The 22,453-nt window shown below is 38.1% G+C and overlaps 1 protein-coding gene across 2 annotated transcripts in view; it reads left to right on the top strand.

Annotated features, from left to right (window-relative positions):
* The first annotated feature begins 524 nt into the window (after positions 1-524).
* The window catches only part of PPM1A (protein phosphatase, Mg2+/Mn2+ dependent 1A), a 46,541-nt gene continuing 24,612 nt past the window's right edge, over positions 525-22,453 (top strand). Inside the window, exons 1-2 of one of the 2 annotated variants that reach the window (XM_045900982.3) lie at positions 527-665; positions 1,351-1,434. The gene's annotated coding sequence lies outside the window, so the exon portion shown is untranslated. Of the gene's footprint in view, positions 666-1,350; positions 1,435-22,453 lie in introns of both variants that reach the window. The other variant, XM_045900981.3, reaches the window with a different exon arrangement.

Raw genomic sequence — 22,453 nt, forward strand, 5'->3', positions numbered from 1 at the left:
GCCGCGAGGGGGCTGCGGCGAGAGAAGCTGGGTAGGGCAGTGATGTCATCTGCGGCCGCCCCTCCCCCGCCTGCCGGCCCTCGCCGCAGTTCCTGCCCAACGACATCCGGGTCTCTCCAGCTGCTCCGCCGCGCCGCAGCTGTAGCGGCCGCCGAGCCCGCGGGGCGGGGCGGACAGAGGAGTCGGGGAGGGGCAGCACGGCGCCGTCGTGAGCGCGCCTGCGCGGGGACGCGCTCGAGGCGGCGGCGGCGGCGGCGGCGCTAGGGGCGGGAGCGCGCGCGGGAGCGAGGGAGCAGTGGTCTCGGCGCCGGCCCGGCCCGCAGCTTCGGGTGTTCGGGCGGCTGCAGCGCCGGAACGGGTGGTTGGGGAGGGGGGTGGGGGGGCGCCAGGCAGGTGGGGCGCGAAAGCGATGAATCTTCGGATCTTCCTCCTCCTCCTCCGGGACCCGCTCTCCGCCTCCCGCTCCAACGCCCGGATGATCTGAGCCGCGAGGGCGCCGAGAGCGGGGGGCCCGGACGCAGCCCGGCTCCTCCCCTCCTCCGCCCCCTCCCCGGCCTGACCTGGCCGGCGGCCGCCGCGGTGACCCCCTTCCAGCCCCCTCCCCGGCCGCCGTCGCCACCGCTGCCTTGGCCGACCAGGGACCTGCCAGCCCGCGGCTGCTCCTGGTAAGCGCGACGCTCGGGCCGAAGGCGGGCGGGCGGGCGGCGCGGGCCTGCGCGGCGGCGGTGGCGGCGGCCAGGCCTGGGCCTGGGGCCTGTAAACAAGCCGGGCGTCTGCCCGGGCGCTCCCGGGAGGAGACACGACAACTCCACCCCCTGGCCCGGCCTCCTCCCCGAAGCCGGGCGGCGGGCCGCAAGGGGTTAACGCTCAGCGAGGGCGGTGGCGGCGGCGGCGCGGGAGGGGGCGCGACCCTCCCGCCGCCGAGGCCCGGCGGGTGTTTGTGGCCGCGACGCGGGCGAGAGCCCCAGGCCAGCCTGGCCCGAGAACGGCGGGCGGAACTTTTCCGAAACGAAGAGTAGGGCGTCGCGGCGCCCCCACCCGCAGGGCCGCCCAGGGCTCCAACCCCTGGGAGGGAGGCCTGGAGAAAGGAGGGGGTAGGCTTCCTTTGGACCGCACTTAGCCTCGAGACACCAAATTCTGGAGGATTTGCTTCAGGTCTCAGAGGGGTCTGAGCTGAGAGTGAGGCTCCTTGAGAACTCAAGTCTGTGATGCCTCCAGTTCATTCATTACATCGAACGAATCCATTGAAGCAAATCACACTGATTTCTTGTATTTTTAACTGTAAATTGTGTGATAAAGTTCTTAATGTTAGAGTTGGGTGGTTGAGGTATGGTTCTGTTCTGCTTGTAGATTTAAATATTGAAACACAGCTGGCTGTGGAGAGCCTTCTACCAACCGCAGTTTAGATACGTTTTGAAAATTTCATCACCTGAGGTATTTTTCCTTGTCTCTTCTCAAGCACCGCATGGTACTTACAATCCACAAAGGTCGTACTTAAGTTGTCCAAGCCAAGAAATGTATGCGCCGCCCCCATCCCTACCCCTGAATTTTCGGCAGATTGCATTAATGAGCGGAATGAATTTTAGTGATTTGTAGAGTGATGGGAGGTGTAAAAATCAGTGGGATATAGGTATTATTTTCTCAGAGTAGGTGGTTTTGACATTACTGAAAGAAATTAAAAAATGTTTAAATTGTTCTGAGGAAAAAGGCTTAATCTTTTCAAACTTGCGTATTGGGATTTTAAACACAACCAGTTTTTAGATGCAAAGAGCTCTGAAGAGTAGGAATTTATTTATTTAAACGGTACTCTGCTGAGCCTTAGGGGTTCCACAGCTCCCAGGAGTTCAGCAGGGCTTACTCCCCAATTCCTCTTTAACTGGAACAACTTCACTTTTATAACTTTTATATTTTTACATATTGGGCCTTTTACAAATACTGTATTTCTATAGCACTTTAGAAAATTGATTAGGGAGATAGTGACCCACCCCACTGCCAATTTTCTAATCATAGATGTTACCTTTGATTAAATGTTTCTTTGTCAGTAAATAATTTGAACCACAAAGTAGCATTCCTTGCCTGATGTTACAGTTCTGTTCTTATGTGTAACTCACATATATCTGAATAAACATTCAGTCATGTAGGGATGATTACTTTTAAGCTGCAAGTTGGCGGCAGTGACACATTATTGAAAGTATAGTGAGAAGTGCACATGGAAGTTACTAAAGACATTTTTGATGTGGTATCATCAAACATTTTTCATATTAGTGAAGTAATTTTATTATGGGAGAGGTATATAAGACCAGGAAGTTTGGCTAGCTACCTCAGTATATATTTGAGAAATAAAAGGGTTGAATGCCAGAGTCATTAAAATTTCTTTTTTAGGCGCACCTACGTGGCTCATTTGGTTAAGCTTCCACTCTGGCTCTCAGCTCAGGTCTTTTATTCCAGGGTCCTGAGTTCAAGCTCCACCTTGGGCGCTATGCTGGGCTTGGAGCCTACTTTAAAAAACATTTTTTTTCTTGGGGCGCCTGGATGGCTCATTCGTTAAGCATCTGCCTTCGGCTCAGGTCATGATCCCGGGGTCCTGGGATCGAGCCCCGCGTGGGGCTCCCTGCTTGGCGGGAAGCCTGCTTCTCCCTCTCAGACTCCCCCTGCTTGTGTTCCCTCTCTCGCTGTGTCTCTGTCAAATAAATAAATAAAATCTTTAAAAAAAATTTTTTTTCTTTTTTGGTGGAAATTTACATAAATTTCTTTAAATATTCCTTTTTTTTTAAACACAAGTTGTATGTTTTCATATTTCAGTTTGAAAGGCTGGAATGATGACCATAATTACAGTATAACCTGTTGAAGGGAACACTGTACTAGGAGATAAGAATTGTTTAGTCATGACCGTGCTCCAAAATGTCGTGTCCATGGACAAGTCCTTTAACCTTTTGAGTCTCAGTTCACAAATCAGTAAAGCCAAAGTGGTAAACTGTATTATCAAATGCATGGCCAGTTGTTAAATTTTTTTATTCTGCTAACATTGTCTATTCAAAATGCTTTGACCAAGTGCCTGGTATTTGCCAGACACTTAGATGTTTCAGTATTCTATTTTTTTTTAAAGATTATTTATTTATTTATTTATTTGACAGAGAGATAGAGAGCACAAGTAGGCAGAGAGGCAGGCAGAGGGAGAGGGAGAAGCAGGCTCCCTGCCGAGCAGGGAGCCTGATGCGGGGCTCGATCCCAGGAGACTGGGATCATGACCTGAGCCGAAGGCAGCCGCTTAACCAACTGAGCCACCCAGGCGCCCCAAATCTTTTTTTTTTTTTTTAATTTTATTTATTTATTCATGAGAGACAGAGAGAGAGAGAGGCAGAGGGAGAAGCAGGCTCCCAAGGAGCGGGAGCCCGATGCGGGGCTCGATCCCAGGAGACTGGGATCATGACCTGAGCCGAAGGCAGCCGCTTAACCAACTGAGCCACCCAGGTGCCCCAGATGTTTCAGTATTCTAAATCTGCATGTTATTTAAAAATAAGTGTCTTCCATAAAAGAATTTTAAGTTGGTGGTTGATGTTTAGGGATGATTTTCTTGTAGGCAGGCTTTATTGATTTTTCTGTTGGGATTGGGAAGTCTAGAAAAACTCTTGGGAGGAAGAAGGGTGGGGATTCCACAAGAGAATGGGTGGTTGAGACTGCAGGTTTGAACAAGCACAGGACCCTTGGTAGTTTGATGTGAAGGGCATTATAAGAACACATTATGAAGATGTTTCTGTGAGTTCAAGCTGGGTCTTGCTTATCTTGACTTGTTAATACACCTTTGTCTGAAAATTTGTTTCCTAATACCTAATTTTTTTTAAGATTTGATTTATTTTTAGAGAACGAGAGCACAAGCAGAGGGGAGGGGAGGAGCACAGGGAGAGGGAGAAGAAGACTCCCCGCTGAGCAGGGAACCCACCGTGGGACTCAGTCCCAGGACCCCGGATCATGACCTGAGCCAAAGGCAGACTCCCAACCAACTGAGCCACCCAGGTGCCCCTAGTACCTACTTTTTTTCAAAGGAATCTATAGCAATGTTGTGTTGTCACATGGTAAACATTGCTAAGCAGTTACCAAAAACTTAATGAATTTGTTCAGATTATACTTAGACTATTTATTATAGTAGCTAATAAAATGTGTAGCCTATTCTGGCTTAGCTGTGAATGCTTATTTATTTAATAATTTAAAACTAAAGACTGACATATGTCCACAGGAAGCTTGTTGTCCCTGTAATGCGCACCCATAAGAGCTGGATTGATTTCTTAAGGTGGAAGTCCATGATCATGTAGATATAATTATAGGGTGATATTTTGATGATCGACCCCACCCCCCCATGATTATCTAACTCTTGCCTGGGCACCTGACTCTTGAGTGGTACTGATTACTTTCCATCCTTAGATCAGAGGAGGAGGCAGCCATGTAAGAAAGTCGGTTCAAGTGGAGTCCTGTAAGAGTTAAGCAAGAAGATAAAATAAGGTGTGGCCCTGTGAAATGTGTGGACCTTGGGTGAGGGGAAGGTGTGAGGCAACTAGGTAAAAGTTTGTATCTTCCTGTACCTTAGGTAGTAACTTTATGCCAGAATGTGTTCTGTCTTTCATTTCAAATACTGTCGGTGACAAATTTTTAAAATTCAGTTGCTTCATTTATTATTGCACTATTAGCCAAGAAATTCTCTGAATTTCTACCTGGGATTATTAATCACCCTTATATGAAAGGAGCTTGGGTTAAATTACATAAAAATCAAAAGGTTGATTATATTCTTCTTTTGCTCTTTTTAATGTCGAATGTACAAGTAATAATTTTATATTTTATTGAGTCTCCAGAATAGATTCCTTGATGATTTTGACCTTTGCATGTCCTAGCTATCTATGTACTACCTAGATAATCTCTTTACCTAGCTTTTCTTTTGCTGAGACAGGTAGGAGGAGCTAGAGAAAGGAAACGATTAAGAGAGGTGAACTTCTGTATACCTTTATCTAAAATGTAATAGACTAGAATTTTTTTAAGAAACTGAGAGAAGAGTACTAGATGTTAATGTGTATTAATAGACTACTGATACTATGTTTATGAAATTAGAGGTGTCTTAAACATTCCTTGAATAAATGTGTGATAAAGGAGGGAGCTTGAGTTTATAATTTTTAATATGTTTATTTGGAATCCATTGATCAAGTTTATGTAGTATTCATATTTAGGATCTGGATTGAAAGTCATTAGAGTTTTTGTAGCTGATATGATTTGAATTAAAATCCTATGAGAACAAACTACTTCTAGATACAGAATAAAGAAATAATAAAAGCCAGAGTGTATTGACCATTTGTCAGGCTTTAATTTTCCCCACAACCCTCTAAAGTATATGATGTTATTTCTGTTTTACAAATGAAGAAACATAGATTCAGAGAATCTAAGTAACATGCCACAATCAGAGCTGTGTAGTTATAAAGTTATTTTCAAAATATTCCTGATTGAATTTTTCCCAACTAGATGAGCCTTCTTGTTCCTAGAAATCAAAAATTGAGAAGCTGAATGTTAACACTATGATTTAGATTCCTAGAATTAAAAGACACCTTATAAATTTATGTATAAATTAAGTCTTCCAATACAGGAGTCTCTTCTGAAACCTTCAGAAAAGATTTAAGAAGTTAAGTTCATTTTCTCATTCTCTTAAGTTTCCGAAGTCAACAGAGCTAAACAATTTTATGTCTTCAACTATCATTGTTTAGATTGAGGAATGGAATCAATATTAAATTCTCAAATGGTTGATATCCTTAATGAAGGACTAAGGGAAATGTTTCTAAGTACATACATTAAAGACTTTAGAGAGGAGGTGATGGTAAAATTTTCTAGTGGGGTGATTTGGGGCAAGCTCCTTGATTTCTCTAAGCCTCTGTTTTCTTACCTGTCTTATGGGAAAGCCTTTCTCATAAGGTGTTCTTTTTTTTTTTTTTTTAAGATTTTACTTATTTATTGGAAACAGAGAGAGAGCATGAGGGGGGGGAGGATCAGAGGGAGAAGCAGACTCCCCGCTGAGCAGGGAGCCCAATGTAGGACTCCATCCTGGGACTCCAGGATCATGACCTGAGCCGACAACCAACTGAGCCACCCAGGTGCCCCTCATAAGGTATTCTTGAAGATTAAGTGAGATGATTGTGTAAAATACTTGACGTTTTCTACCATGAAGAAAGTACTAAATAAACAGTAGTTGCTATTGAGTTTGTGAAATCTTGAGATACAGGAATAGAGATTTACTGAGTGTGAGTCTTTGAGTACAGTTTTAGCAGTGAGCCTGGAAACCATACTGTAAGAGATTGAGTAGAGACTTCAGAAGAAGTTATAAAGATTGTGGGCATCTAGAATTTATATATAAAAGTTAAATGTTAAGAGGTAATGGAAGAAAAAGTTGAGTATGAGTAGATTTATTTGAGTATATGAAGCTGGAGAGGTCATGCATTTGGAGTTAATGGTTAGGTGGGAATAGATGGTTAAATAGAGGATAATGAGTAAGAGTAATAGCAAAGGTGAATGTTCAGAGTAGAATGATCAGTAAGTGAAGAAAAACAAGGGTTGGTATTTTGAAGAAAAGTTACAGTTTATGATTAGACATGGGCAAGAAGATACTGCTATGGAAAAAAATGCAAGAGAGAGTAAGAAAACTAAGTTCTAATTAATTCAGTTCTTGTAAAAAAAATAGTCTTTATATAAAAGGTATTAAGGCTTTACAGGTGGGTCCTGTGTTATTTAAGGTTGAAAAATTGTATTAGAATAGTACAGATCTTAATTACTTCATATCCAAGCCGTGCTTTTAGCACTCCAGCTGGTCTTTCCCACTTTCATTTTGTGCTGCATCTCCCTTCTCCATTCTATAAACCATCACAAACTTTTTCTAAAAAACTATTTGTATCATATTATTTCTGTGCTTGATATACTTTGTGATTCGTTTTCATCTAGGATAAAGTTTAGAATTCTTTGCTGGGCTTTTGACACTTTCCATAATTGAACTTCAGGATTGATCTGTTTCTCTCTCTCTCTCTCTCTTTTTTTTTAAAGATTTATTTATTTATTTTGGAGAGAGAGTGGGAGGAGAGTGAGTGGGGGGAGGGGCAGCGGGAGAGAATTTCAAGCAGACTCCCCACTGAGGGGGGAGCTAGACGTGGGACTCAGTCATGAGATTGTGACCTGAACCAAAATCACAAGTCAGATGCTTAGCCAACCGAGCCACCCAGGCGTCCCAGGATTGATCTGTTTCAGCCAAACCAGTACACTTGCCATCTCTGGAACACACCCTATCCTTTTATCTCAGTGGATTCTTGTTCATGCTAATTGGTAGGTTGGATTCTTGCCCTTCTTTTTCCCCTCTATCAAAGCTCATTTCTTTTTTTTTTTTTTTAAGATTTTATTTATTTATTTGACAGAGCGAGACACAGCGAGAGAGGGAACACAAGCAGGGGTAGTAGGAGAGGGAGAAGCAGGCTTCCCGCGGAGGAGGGAGCCCGATGCGGAGCTCGATCATGAAGCTCATTTCTAATATTTCATCTTTCACAAAGCCTTCTCTGATCACAGTGTTTCATCTCTCATTTCTCTGTACTTCTACAGCAGTATCTATTGTATTATTTGTTAGGCTTTAGTTGTATACTTTATTGCTAGGTATTTGTGTTCTAATTATAACTGTGTGTTCAATTTAATTATAAAACTGGGAAGGGGAAAATACAATAACTTTTTATTATCCCAAAGCTTACCACAATGCCTTGTGGATAGTAGATATTCAGATATTTTGTAAATATTAGGCAAAATCTACCTGAGAGTGGAAGTGATTGCTGTAGGAGGTGGTGGAAACAGTTCAGAGCTTTCGGGTAGCAGACATTTCTGACTTTTCTTCCTATATATTATTTTGGCTGAACCTGGGTATTTAAGTGTGAAGATTATACATATCAGAAATGTGGCAGAGTTCTTATGTTGGTATAGATAATTAGGTTGATTGATTCTAGACCTAAAGGTTTCATTTTAACTTCCAGTGTTTTCACTTTGAGGGTTAATAGGACATTCATAGTCATGCATCTCTTTCCAGAGTTATATTTGCAGATACTACGAACTAGGCAGCCTTTTAAATGGGAGTTGTGGAGTCACAGTAATTAGATGACGTATTAGTTAAAGAAGGGAGATAACTTTGAACTGATTTAATTTGAACCAAAACCATAATACATGAATAGTCTATGTTCATATAAACCTTAAAGCTAAATTTTAAACCATATCAAACTGTTAAACTGTTTCCAGTATTTGGAAAATGCATAGTAAAATTTCCTTTATTGAATTTTTAAATGGATAATTTTATATAGGCAGTCTGGTTGCTAAGACCCATTTATTGGAGTATGATACTAATGAGACCAGAATGATAAATTTTTTTTTTTTTAAAGATTTTATTTATTCATTTGAGACACAGAGATACAGAGAGAGAGCATGAGCAGGGGAGAGGCAGAGGGAGAGGGAGAAGCAGGCTCCCCACTGAGCCAGGAGCCCGATGCGGGGCTCGATCCCAGGACCCTGGGATCATGACCTGAGCTGAAGGCAGATGCTTAACCATCTGAGCCACCCAGGTTCCCCCAGAATGATAAATTTGATTCTTGTGCAACTTTTAAGTTTTTCTAGCTTTAACATTAGCTACTAACAATGATAGCTAACATTGAGCAGTAGGTCAGGCATTATCATAGAAAAATTTTGATTACTGTCTTATTAAATCTTCCTATCTTTGTATATGACATAGATACTATTATTACTTGTATCTTAACAGATGAGGAATTGAGACAAAGGTTAAGTTACTTGTCCAAAGTTTCACAGCCAGTAATAGAAGCTAAACACATGTCCTTGGATTTTTCATAGTTATTGTATATGTGGATCACAGCAGTTTTATTCCTCTTGCTAAAAGAAACTGTTGGCAGTTGTGATGGCTTAGAAAATCTTTGGTTATGAAGGGTATGACTACATTTCCGTTGTACCCAGTGAGTGAATCTTGTGACTGAGTTGGGATCCTAGGTGGAAGGGTATACTAAATTTGAAAAGTGTAGTGTCATGTGTTAATGTCAATTCACTTTAGAACTTTTTACCAAGAACTATTAAATTTTGTAATATAAGAAAGATATAGGCATAATACAACTAGTACCACAAGCCATACGCAGGTTTGCCTTAGGGCTTATTCATTACTTTGCAACCCACTGACAGATGCTTTCATCAGGCCTTTATTCAAATTAAATTCTTAGTGAATTTAGGAAGATGGTCTTAAAACACAAGCTACCCCATTGGGCTTAAAATAGAAGTTATACTATAAATGGAATAGTTCAATATTAAGATTTATTAAAAATAAATTCCTTGAAAGCAGGGACAGGGTTTTGTTTTAAGTAGATCTCAATATGTGATTGTTTAATCTTTATAGTCTCCTTGCTTATTTTCTGATGAACACATGACAGAGAAAATTGAATGTGAACCAGAAGTATAGCAAATTATGAGAGCATAGATCATGTATAATCCATTTTATATTTAGGCTAGTTCTTTTTACTCATCTGTGATATGACCATTCAGGCAGGGATGTAGATAAATGGTTTTTTTGTGTGTGTATTTTGTTTTGAACCAGGCTATATAAGTAGCTTAGATATTTTATTTCAAGAATATGTTATTCAGTGGGGCACCTGGGTGGTTGTCAGTTCAGCATCTGCCTTCAGCTCTGGTCATGATCCCAGAGTCCCGGGATCAGGCCCTGCATTGGGCTCTCTGCTCAGCAGAGAGCTTGCTTCTCCCTCTGCTCCTCACACTGCTCTGCTCTCTCTCTCTCAAATAAATAAATAAAATCTTTAAAAAAAATGTTATTCAAGAACTATTGTGCTATTTCTAAGAATGTAATTCATTACTGATTTTGAATAAATGCCTTGGCTTTTTTTTTTTTTTGGCACTTCTACTTTTCTTTAGCATGAGTGGTAGAAAATTGCATCTACTTTGATATTACGTCTGTAGGAGATGTAGCTTGCTTACTTACCTTTGTTACCAAATTTCAGAGATGAAAATATTAATGATAAGGATAAGCAAGGAGTGGCTGGCTATATATTGCTTTTTTGATTTTGTTTTACAAACAGAATTACAAAACTTATCAGGCTTTAGAAAAACATCTCTGCAGTATGCCATCATGCTTCAGAATGTAAATAGATGGTAAATAAAATTTTTACTTTTCATAAAGCAGTGGATTATTATCCTTGCTGAGAATCTTTAAGGCTGTTTTAGATGTTAGGGGCTGATCTTAGAAGTGGCAGTTTTTGTTCTGCTCTAACCCACAGCTTAACTCTGAATTACTCCATATCTGTCATCTTCATTTTTCTCTGTGTAAATGCTTCCTGATAGTATAAGCAAGTACTTCAACAACTAGTCAGCCATCTAGTATGATCTTGTACTAGTTTGCTACAGTCAGTAGAATGAGGAGCTCCTTAAGTGCATATGGGATAAATTCATTTTATATACAGTAAAACTCCCAGACTAAGTTAAAGATATTTTTGTCTAAAATACATTGAAAGTGGGTTTCCTAGCTCTCAGAAATTATTCCTTTGTGTCTAAATTACCTTATACTTTGCTTCTCATATAGAAAACACTTCAAAAAATTTACCCATTCATGACTATTGATTGAATGATCAGATGAATAAATAAATAGCTCAGGGAAAGAGAATGTATAGGCCCTAACTTCTAGTCAAAACTACATCTTTCTCTTTTATCCCTTCCATTTTTCAATAATGAGAGTGTCAACTAATAATGTCAAGAAACTTTTTTTTTTTAAGATTTTATTTATTTATTTGACAGAGAGACACAGCAAGAGAGGGAACACAAGCAGGGGGAGTGGGAGAGGGAGAAGCAGGCTTCCCGCTGAGCAGGGAGCCCAATGTTGGGCTCCATCCCAGGACCCCGGGACCACGACCTGAGCCGAAGGCAGACATTTAACAACTGAGCCACCCAGGTGCCCCTGATGTCAAGAAACTTTAAGTCATTAATGAACACAATCTGAAAATCAAATTTTTAATTGGTAAGCTGCACATTTGCTTTAGAGTCCAATATTTTCTTATTAGAAATCAATTCTATTTCTGTAGAGGTTTTAAAAATTAGAACTATGCATTCTATAGAATAAGAAAATGGAAATGGTAGGATACAGTTTGTTTGCAAGTCCTCTTCTATGGGAATACCTTTTCCTGGATAGAAAAGAATTCCTGAGGCTGTTGACAAGAGAGAAGTCATGATGATGGCTATCATTCCCTTGTCCTACATATTGAACAAGTGTCTCACGATATGCAAAATATTATGAATAGAAAAGACATGATCCTTTCCCTCATGAATCTGAAAATCTAAAATGAGAAGAATTCACAGGGTCTTATATACTATGATAAGGGTGAAATACAGGATTCTGTGGGCTTATGACTAATGGTAGATCTATTTCCTGAGACAGGGAACTGGGTAGGAGAAGTGGCAGGGAATTGAGAAATTCATTTTAGGTCATGTCATTTGAGGTGTGGCTAATCAAGTACAGGAGGTAGTTAGATATATATATATTTTAAGCTAATAGAAAGATGGAATTTTTCACTTAAAAAAAAAACTTTTTTTCTCTTACTTTCCCAACACCCTTTTCCATACACTCAAAGCATCTCATCAAAACTTATGGACTCAGTGAATGAATCTGTTTTTGAAAAATGTTAGATTGTATGGACAGAAGTCTTTCTCTTAGAGGCAAATACTTTTTGGTTCTTTTTTCTAGCAGTGGTATTTCATACTTAAAATTGCTACATATTTTGTTTGTGAATAAACCTTTTATCATCTTAAAGATTTAATAAGTTTTATTTTCCCCTTCTTTCAGGTTACCAGCATACATTTTTAAATGTACTGTCACACAGGGGGTTTTGTTTGTTTTAAGCAAACGAAAAAAGAATGGGTTGGTTGGCTAAGGGAGTCAGTTATTATTTTCTAGGTCAGTCTGAGTCTGAATCCTCAAATATGCAAGGTTTAAAAAATAGCAAACTGGAAATTGAATCCATTTCTGTAGACAAGTTATTCAAAACCAAGAAATTTGAAATAGTTAACAGATGAGGCAAATTGAGATTGTGAATACTATAGAACATTCTTAGAAAACTTTAAAAACTAAATAGCTCTATGCTTTCCACATCTTTTCAATGTTTTTGCTCATACGGTAGTTGAAATAGGTCAGTATCCAATTTTTATAGTCACTGGAACCCACCAACTAAATTGAGCTTAGATATTTTTCAGGCAATTATGTCCTTCTGAAGTTTACTTTTAAAAATTGCTCAATACGTACCTTTGTAGAAACTTGAGACTACCTCATGGAGCTTGTAATTAATATCACAGTACATGTCTAGAAGATACTGATATATTAAACATGAAGGAAACATCAAAAGTGGCAAGCTCTGTCTACACTTACTATGTGAGATTGAGACTGCTGCTCATACCTGCACAAGGTGACTATGGTTTCTGGAGTTCTAAGTTTTTACCTAATTCAGCAATGACTATTTTTGAGTGATATTTGGTAGAAAAAAATGACTTACGTCATGGACTTCATGGAAATACTATTTAGCATAGAAGAACTGTATCTGACTTATTTTGGTTGGTTTGCTTGGTCACTTTTGGTTTGCTTTTTGAAATTCCATTTTTAAGGTTTTAATTTAGAGCATTTAAATTTAGGTATTATTTAACTCAGTAACAGTTATAATTTGCATTATAATTCATTTGGATGGAATTTGGTTATTTGGAAGAAATATTCAAAGAGTGAAGTCAGTGTTTAGTTGAAGCTATAAGATAAAGAAATATTGGGCAGCTGGGGAAGTTTCAGAGCTAATCTTTGAAAAAATTTAATACAGTATTTTACATGTTACTCCATATAATCTATAATCATCTTTTAAAATCTTTTTATGCAAAATAAAATATAGAGAAAACCATAGCAGTCTTTTTAAATGACTTTATTGAGACATAGCTCACATAGCATAAAATTCACCCATTTAAAGTTGCAGCTCAGTAGTTTTTAGTGTATTCACAGAATTGTGCAACCATTAACCACAATTTAATTTTAGAACATTTACATCACCCCCAAAGAAACCTTGTAGTCATTAGCAGTCACTCCACATTCTCCTCTCCCCCAGTTCTTATCAACCACTAATCTACTTTCTGTCTCTATACATTTTTTTGGATATTTCATATAAATGCAATCTAGATAACTTTTTGATCAGTTAATTTCTAGCCTTTATAAACATCTTGTATATCTTTCTTATGAGATAACCAGTGATGAATAATGTAGCTTCCTTATAGAGCTTAAATAATGGTTGTTTCCTCCTCCTCTGACCAGGAAAAATTAATTCAGTAATTGGAAGACTGTATCCAAATTTAAACCAAGAATCAGGCTCTTCAAAGAATATGTACGATTAGTCCTCATCCAGAAGTGCTTTTTACTGTGGGTTGCTCATAGTCCCTCAACTTTCCTTAAAGTATTCTCTAGTAGCCATTTCTCTTCTAACCTTTCAAACTCAGGCTTGCATGAGTTCACTGAAATATTTCCCCTAGCAGCTGACTTGCCTGAACTCTACCTACTTATACCCCTAAACCCAAGAATGGGAAAGGCAAGAACAGGAAAATAGAAGAGATTGATCAGGCTGGGGGGGCCGGGGTTCTCACAAGGAGACTGAATTTGTGAACAGAAGAGTAAAACTCGGAGTTTGCTTAGGAGAGAATAAGACCTAGAGGGAAGAAAGCAAAGGCAGAGATGTTACCATGTAGTAGAAGATAAGAATTTTTTTTAATTCTCTGTTCTGAACTTTGAATTTTAGTCATAATATCAGTGGAGCACAAATGATAATTCCATTTTCTGATGACGTTTAGTACCCTTGACATACTTTCTTTCCAGAACTTTGTATGGGAATTTTGAAGCTGAACTATAGTCATGTGTTGTTTTTTTGGATTATTTGAAGATCTTCAGGTTTGAACCAGCGTAGCATGGGATATCACCTTGGGATACTTTGGAGAAATCCCACAGACTTAAATGACACTATCCCCTGAGGGTTTTTAAATTGGAGTGGTAGAATCCTATTCTGGGTGCCTCCATATTCAGTGGACTACTTCAGGGATCTAGAATTAGCTAGGGGAATGGCACTAATTGAGAGATTGCCGCTGCCAAAGAAAATCTAATTTGATTTGATAGATCAGGGGCCTTCTGGTTGGACTAGAATTGTTAGTGGGATTTTAGGCACAGTCAGTGAAAGTGCCCCCAAAGAGCCATAGTCATACATACAGCTTTAAAGGAGTAAAATCCTGTAATAAGCAAACTCAAAATTTGGGAGAAAGGGAATGCAAACTAATGGGAACTGTTTGTACTTGTATTTTACATCTTGGATGATATGTTTAAAACCCCATAATCAGCCCCTTATCAGAAATATTGCCTACAATATTTTGTATATAACTTTCTAAAGGAGGAGGTGATGAAGATACTTAATTTCTTTAGAACAATGAGATTCGTTATTTAACATATAAAATATGTTATCTGATTTAAGTGAATGTTTTTAGTATTGGAACTCAAGTTTACAAAATGTGTGTATTTTTTTTTTTTAAATAATAAGTATTTCTATTCAAAAGAACTCTATAAGGGCACCTGGGTGGCTCAGTTGGTTAAGTGTCTGCCTTCAGGTCAGGTCATGATCACAGAGTCCTGGGATCTAGCCTGCATTGGGCTCCTTGCTCAGCAGGGAGCCTGCTTCTCCCTCTCCCTGCCGCTCTCCCTGCTTGTGTGCTCTCTCTCTCTCTCAGCTCGCTTTCTCTCTCTCTGTCAAATATTCTTCTTAAAAGAACTCTATATAAATCTTCATAACTTTTTTTTTAAAGATTTTATTTATTCGTTGAAGACAGAGATACAGAGAATCTTCATACCCTTTATAGATTACTTATATTGTAGGAGAAATTTAAGAGTATTTGTTGATTTAGCTGACTATAAAATTGAGCTTTATTAAAAGAATATTTAACCAGAGAAACTTGTGAAAATATTTTAGCCCTGAGGGAGATTGGAGCACCATTCCAGAGGCCTTAGCCCTATGAGCTGCAAACTAATGGATCCCATAGGACACTCTACCTCTAACTAAAGTAAAGATATACAAATTTGAAGATTGCTATGATTTAGGTATATTTAGAAAATGAGATACCAAAGGAGCATTTGTTAAATGAGATTAAGCTGTACCTTATAGAATTAGGTGCCATTATTTTCCTGGTGTTTTCTGATTCTCTCAGTAGAATAAATGTTGATTTAGAGTGTAAAGAACTCTGCTACTACCATAGCCATGTTCTAGGGAGTTGGCATCAACAGAGAGATTAGTTAATAGTTCTTGGGCTTTCAGAGGCACTATAAAGTCCAAGTCTTAAAATTTCTTAGAGCTACTTCTGTGTGGACTGTTTATACTACTTAACTATTATTGGAGAATTTGATTTTCTTTTTCTCCTTCCCCTTTCCCCCTCATCCTTTGGTGGTAGGTTTTTTAAAGTGAGCATAATTTTATTTTTTTATTTCTTCAACTCAGTGAACTAAATTTATTGCATTTGTTTCTAATCTGTTGTCATCCTTTGAAATTTTAATATCAATGATTTTTAATTTTTAATTTCCAAAAGTGGCATTTAATTCTTTCCCAATTCCTTGGTAAATTTTTAAGTAATTTCTTCTCATTTTCCTGGGGCCGTGTGTGTGTGTGTGTGTGTGTGTGTGTGTGTGTGTGTGTGTGAAAAATCTTGTTAAACATTTCATACATAGTTATTTTATATCTTGTATTTGTTATGTTACTCCTATTCATTGCAGCCTGTTTCCTTGTATATTTGGTGATTTTTTTTTCTCTGAGCTCACATTTGATTAAACACAACATACCTTCATCATCTGTATAACTGTCTATAATTTTATTTCCTCTTTTTGTAGCATAAAAACGTTTCGTTCTCTTTTTTATATTTAATACCTACTTTAATCAGTCAGATATTTCACTGTCCTTACTGTTCCTTTATATCTCACTCCTGGAGTTACCTTTCTTCTTGCTAAGGTATAGCTCTTAGTAATCTTTTCTAACAGAGTGTGGCCTGTAAATGTCTGTAATTTTTATCTAAAAGTATATTTTATACATTACTTTCTTTTTTTAAGCAAATAAAGAATTCTTGGTTAATAGGTGTCCCGTCCCCCTATCCCTATTAGTACCCTCAAGATATTTCACTGTATTATGATCTCTGAGAAGTCTGGTTTCCACCTAGTTGTTAGGCCTTTGTATATAATTTTTCTCTCTACCAGTTTTTAAAAGGATTCCTTTTCTGTATCCTGTCACCACTATTTACTTTGTGACCTTGGGCAAGTTCTAAACAGATAATGAGATAGTATCTGTATTGTATGGGGTTGTAGCATTGATTACCTTAATAATATGTAAAATATATGCAGGACAGAGCTCTGTTTTTTAAGTGTGGTATAAATATTAAGTATTTGTTCTACCGTACTTGATAACCTAACACATTCCCCTATACCTAGGAGGTATGTGTATGTTGTGCTATATGGAGGTACTCTTTGAAATACATTGTTGATCTAAAGATGCATATCTTTCTTCAGTTCTAGAAAATTCTTTAACCTTTATATTTTTCTTTTTTTCTTTTTTAAGATTTTATTTTTAAGTAATCCCTATGCCCAATGTGGGATTCGAGCATACAATCCCGAGATCAAGAATCTCATGCTCCACCCACTGAGCCAGCCAGGTGCCCCTATATTTTTGAATATTGCTTTTCCAGGATTCCTTTTTAATCTTTATGTTATTTTCTAGGCAGTTCTTAAGTATCATTTTTCGATTTACTGATAAATCCCTTGACTTTATTCAGCTAGAGTTTATGTGGCCTCAGTTGTTTTTATTTCTCAGTGAATATTTTTCTCCTTTTCAGGTTCTTTCTCTCTAAGAGCCACCTATTCTGGTTTGATTTCTGACTGTTTTAAATTTTTTTCCTCTTTATGTCTATTGTCTTTTTTAACTTTGGAAGGATCCTAAACACACATTTTAAGTTATTTTCAGATTGTTATTTTTCCTTCTAGTTTGAATTCCTACAATTGTTGATTTTGTTGGCTGTCCATCATATTTTTTTTTCCTCATGTGTTTTGGAGTTTGGTTTTGTGTTCTCTTATTAAATGAAAGTTTTTGGTTTTGTTTTCTTTGTTTTCACCCTTCTTATCCAGTGTTTTTGCATGTGCCTACATCTTGGCCCTGGGGTGCCCATTCTGAAACCATATCTTACATTGGAGGTGTGGTTCCTGATTCTTGATAAGATCAGGATCAGACTTTTACCTCTCTCCAAGAAAAGGCACTGACTAAAAGAAGAGCTATACTTTTTCTGCTCACTGAGCACCTAACTTCATCTAAACCATAGCTCCGGGTTATGGTTAGTAAGTAGCTTTTTCCATCTCCTTTTATAGGCAACAGAGCCCCTCCACCCCAGGCATGAGTTTCAGGGCGCTTGAGTTCTATCCCAGCTTTGCACAGGGCATTTTTAATTTCTGTTACTATCCCTACAGGATGTAGACTCATCCATCTCTGTTAGTTGAACCGGGGAGACTCATAGTTTCAGCTTCACAAAAAGTTTTGTATTTCAAGGGTTTATCTTTAGCAGGTGGTTTGGTTTTCTTATTTTTGTTTTATAGTCCATTTATTTTAAAAGTACTTTTGGAATAGAAGGGCACTTTAGAGTGTGAATATAAAAAACCATTTAAATGGAAGTCAACATTTAAAATTAACGTGTGTCATACATACCCTTCAGAAAGGTGGCAGTTTAGTCTCCTACCTATGAGAAGTGTATATATATATATATATATATTTTTTTTTTTTTTAACTCCTTTGCCAATACTGGACACTATAAATTTTTAATCTTTTTTTTTTTTTTTTAAGATTTTATATATTTCTTAGAAAGAAAGAGAACGAGTGGGCAAGAGCCTGAGCAGGGGGAGCGGCAGACAGAGGCAAGGGAGAGGGAGAAGCAGGCTCCGGCGGGGCTCAATCCCAGGACTCTGGGATCATGACCCGAGCCAGAGGCAGACGTTTAACCCACTGAGCCACCCAGGCGCCCCATTTTTAATCTTTGATAATGTGTAAAAAATAAATTTGTGTTTAATGGCTAGTGAGATTGGTTATTACTCCATGTATTTATTGTCTATTTGTATTCTTTTATGAATTGAATTGCCTGTTCATGTTCTTTGTTTCTTTTCCTTTAAAGTGTTCATTTTATTGTCTTACAAGAGACTTCTATTTTAGGCATATTAACTTTACCATGTATATTGCAAATACTTGTTTTAAAGATATGTGCCTTTCAAGCTTAGGAGCTTGGTTTTATAGTGTAAGAAGTTTTATTCCTCTGGAATTGCTTTTTATTTCTTTAAAGTCTTTTTTTGCCTAACGGCAAAAAAGTGTCATACTTAGAAAGTCCTTTCCTATGATAAAATTATAGAAATATTTGCCTAGATGTATGGTTTTATTATAGTGTTTCAAACTTAAATCTTTAATTACCTGGTATTTATTTCAAGATGTGTAATAGGAATTCAGCTACTTTCCATTGGGGGGCAGGATTAAAATAGGCCAGCTGTTTTAACATCATTGAATTTTTCCTCCCACAGTTGTCTTTCCAGAGTCTCAGTTCTGTCCCACTGATGAATCCTTTTAGTATTCCCTCTTAAATATCATAATTTGAAATTATTTTAATATTAGATATGACAAATGCTAATGTTTTTTAGAATGTTTTGGCTATTCTCAAACATTTATTCTTTCATATGAATTTAGTAATCATTTCATCAAGGTCTGGGAACAAAAAGACCCAGTTGTGGTTATACTGAATTTATTGATTAATAAAGGGAGGATGACTGTCTTTGCAATATTGAATCTTCCTGTCTCAGAAATAGGAGTGTCTTTTATTCTGAGGCTCTTTTTTTTTTTTTTTTTAGGATTTTTTATTTATTCATTTGAGACACAGAGATACAGAGGGAAGGAGAGAGCATGAGCAGGGGGAGAGGCAGAGGGAGAGGGAGAAGCAGGCTCCCCGCTGAGCCAGGAGCCCCATGTGGGGAATCCCAGGACCCTGGGATCATGACCCGAGCAGACGCTTAACCATCTGAGCCACCCAGGCGCCCCCTGAGGCTCTTTTCTTAAAGGTCTTGAATAATTCTTTGGTTATTTATTTAGATGTAAAGACTTTTATTGGCATTTTTTCTTTATTTTCTAAGTGGTTATTATTATTTTCTTAAGGATTTTCTGTAGTCAGATAACCTTAATTGAACTTTTTTTCCCTAATATTGTTTTAGATTTTGAGTTTGCCATCACATGGTTATTATCTGCAAGTAGCAGTTTGATCTCTTCTCATAATTTTATGCCTTTTTAAAAAAATCTTAACTGTATTGATCATTATTTCTAGACCTTGCTAATTGTTAGGGATAAGAATAAGTATCCTTGTGTTGGCTTCTTTCTGGGAATTGTTCTATATTTTTTTTTTTTTTAAGATTTTATTTATTTATTCATGAGAGACAGAGAGAGAGAGGCAGAGGGAGAAGCAGGCTCCCAAGGAGCAGAGAGCCTGATGCGGGACTCGATCCCAGGACCCTGGGATCATGACCTGAGCCAAAGGCAGACGCTTAACCATCTGAGCCACCCAGGCGCCCGATTTCTGGGAATTGTTCTAATCACTATGTTTCCTCTTTGGCTTGAAATATAGATTATCATATTATAGAATGAATTTTATCAGATGAAGAGATAATCATGTGGTTTTGAACTCATTTATTTATTTGAGAGCGTGCACACAAGGCGGAGGGGCGGGGGGGGGGAGGAGCAGAGGGAGAGTGAGAAGCAGACTCCCCGCTGAGCAGGGAGCCTGCCCCCTGGGCTCAATTCTGGAACTCCAGGATCACAATCTGAGCTGAAGGTAGTAGACACTTAACCGACTGGGTCACCTGGGTGCCCCCCTTTGGACTTTTTTTAAAAAGATGGCATATTAATAGGTTGCTGAATGTTGGCTCATAGTTAAATTGTTAAGATGAGCTCTAGTTGGTGATCTGCTTATACTTAGGGTTTTTTGCATCTGTATTAATATGTTTGGATTATAGTTTTATTTTTTGGTACTGTCTTTGCCAGTTTTTAATCAGGATTACGGTAGGTTTGTTAAACGAACTGGGAAGCTTTTTTCTTCTGTAGGTAATTTAGGTATTATGTTTTAAGGCTTGTCTGATACACTCGTTTTTAATAACTTTATTTTGGAAACAATTTAAACTTACAGAAAATTTGAAGAAAAAAAGGTACAGTGAACTTTCATATTATCTGAATGACTTTTTTCCCACATTTGTTTTATAAATTTTCTTTTTTCCCTTTGTGTATGTATGCATACATATTCTTTTTGCACACAGAAATAATACATAAGCCCATGCACAATTGTGCATTACACTTTATTGTCATATCTTCTTGGTCTTCTTTAACCTGGAATGGTTCTTCTGCTTTTTAAATTTTTTCATGAGCCCTAGAGTTCTTTTGAGGGTTAGTTCTTTGATAACTTTCTCATTTTGTTCCAGAGTTGCTGGTCTCTATTTCATCACTGCCTGAAAAAAATTTGGTAATTTGTTTTTCAAGAACATTGTCTGTTTCCTCCATATTTTCAAATTTATTAGCAAAGAATTGTACAGTGTGTTTTATAAAACAAAACAAACACCTGTCTCAGAGGCAAGCCATATGCTTATTTGGTTTCTAATTTTTTTTTTTTTTTTTTTTTTAAGATTTTATTTATTTATTTGAGACAGAGAGAATGAGAGAGAGAGAGAGAGCACATGAGGGGGGGAGGGTCAGAGGGAGAAGCAGGCTCCCCACTGAGCAGGGAGCATGATGCAGGACTTGATCCAGGGACTCCAGGATCATGACCTGAGCCGAAGGCAGTCGCTCAACCAACTGAGCCACCCAGGCGCCCTGATTTCTAATTTTGAATAATGGTTTTTCTCAGACTAATTAGTGGTTTACCTATTTTATTCATTTTTCTCTCATGACATCATGTTTACCTTAATTTTTCTTTTAGATTTTATTTATTTGACAGAGAGAGACACAGTGAGAGAGGGAACACAAGCAGGGGGAGCAGGAGAGGGAGAAGCAGGCTTCCCACTGAGCAGGGAGCCCGGTGCAGGACTCGATCCCAGGACCCTGGGATCATGATCTGAGCCGAAGGCAGATACTTAACAACTGAACCACCCAGGCGCCCCTACCTTAATTTTTCTTAATATACATTCCTTAATATATTTCTTTCCTTAGGTCTGTGTGTATGCATGTAGTTGTTCTTACTTTTTGAGTTGAGATTTAGTATACCGATTTTCACTTTTTTACTAAGAAAGTGAGTTTTCCTGAATAAGGTTTGGTCACATCTCATAAAATTTGATATAAGGTTTTACTTACCATTATTGTTTCTAAATATTCCGTAATTATAAAAATATACAAACTCACTGCAAGGTTGATTAGAAGCATGCCTTTAAAACAATTTCTAGATGTTTAAAGTTTTCTTCTTTCTTTATTTTTACCAACATCTACTGTTATTGCATTAAAGTCAGATAATATGGTCTGTGTCATTTGTTTTCTTTTGGGGGGGGGCGAGGGTTCCTGGAGTATGGTGGGTGGGAGTGTGTTAGGAAACTTTACAGCTTTTCTAATATACAATCAAATAAATGCTTGATTTTTAATGTTTTAAGCATATTTGAACAGAAAATATAGTCTTAATTTCAGCATATAGTATTTTTGAAGGATTGTTATGAATTATCTGGCATAAAAGTATTTAGCCCATAAAATTCATAGGTTATAATTTTAGAGTACACTCTCGTCAATTAAAAAAAGACAGTCATTGTATTTATTGACTTATTCCTTATGCTTTTCTTTCTCTGAAAGTAAAATCGCACCCTTGAGTTCTGTTATACAGGTGACCCTTGAACAACGTGGAGGTTGTTGCAGGAAAAGCAGGTTCCCCTTCCCTAAGGGCACCAATTCTCCACGTGGTCAAAAATTCACATATAACTTCTGTCTTCCCCAAAGCTTAACTACTGATAGCCTACTGTTGATTGGAAACCTTACTGATAACATAAAGTTGATTAATATATATTATGCATGTTATACGTATTGTATACTGTATTCTTATAATAAAATAAGCTAGAGAAAAAATGTCAAGAAAATCATAGGGAAGAGTAAATACATTTATAGTACTGTACTGTATTTACTAAAAAAAAAAAAATCCATGCACAGGTCCATAAGTGGATCAAACCCATGTTTTTCAAGGGACAACTGTATTTGCTTAGTGTATTTTGCCAACCCCAAAGTCCTATATACTATGACATCTCCATTTATTGAATTTCTGGTTTTAATCTCTT

Source organism: Mirounga angustirostris, unplaced genomic scaffold (assembly GCF_029215605.1).
Source record: "Mirounga angustirostris isolate CCGP_5_RB_7025 unplaced genomic scaffold, mMirAng1.0.hap1 SCAF_9, whole genome shotgun sequence".
NCBI classification, from domain to species: Eukaryota; Metazoa; Chordata; class Mammalia; order Carnivora; family Phocidae; genus Mirounga; species Mirounga angustirostris.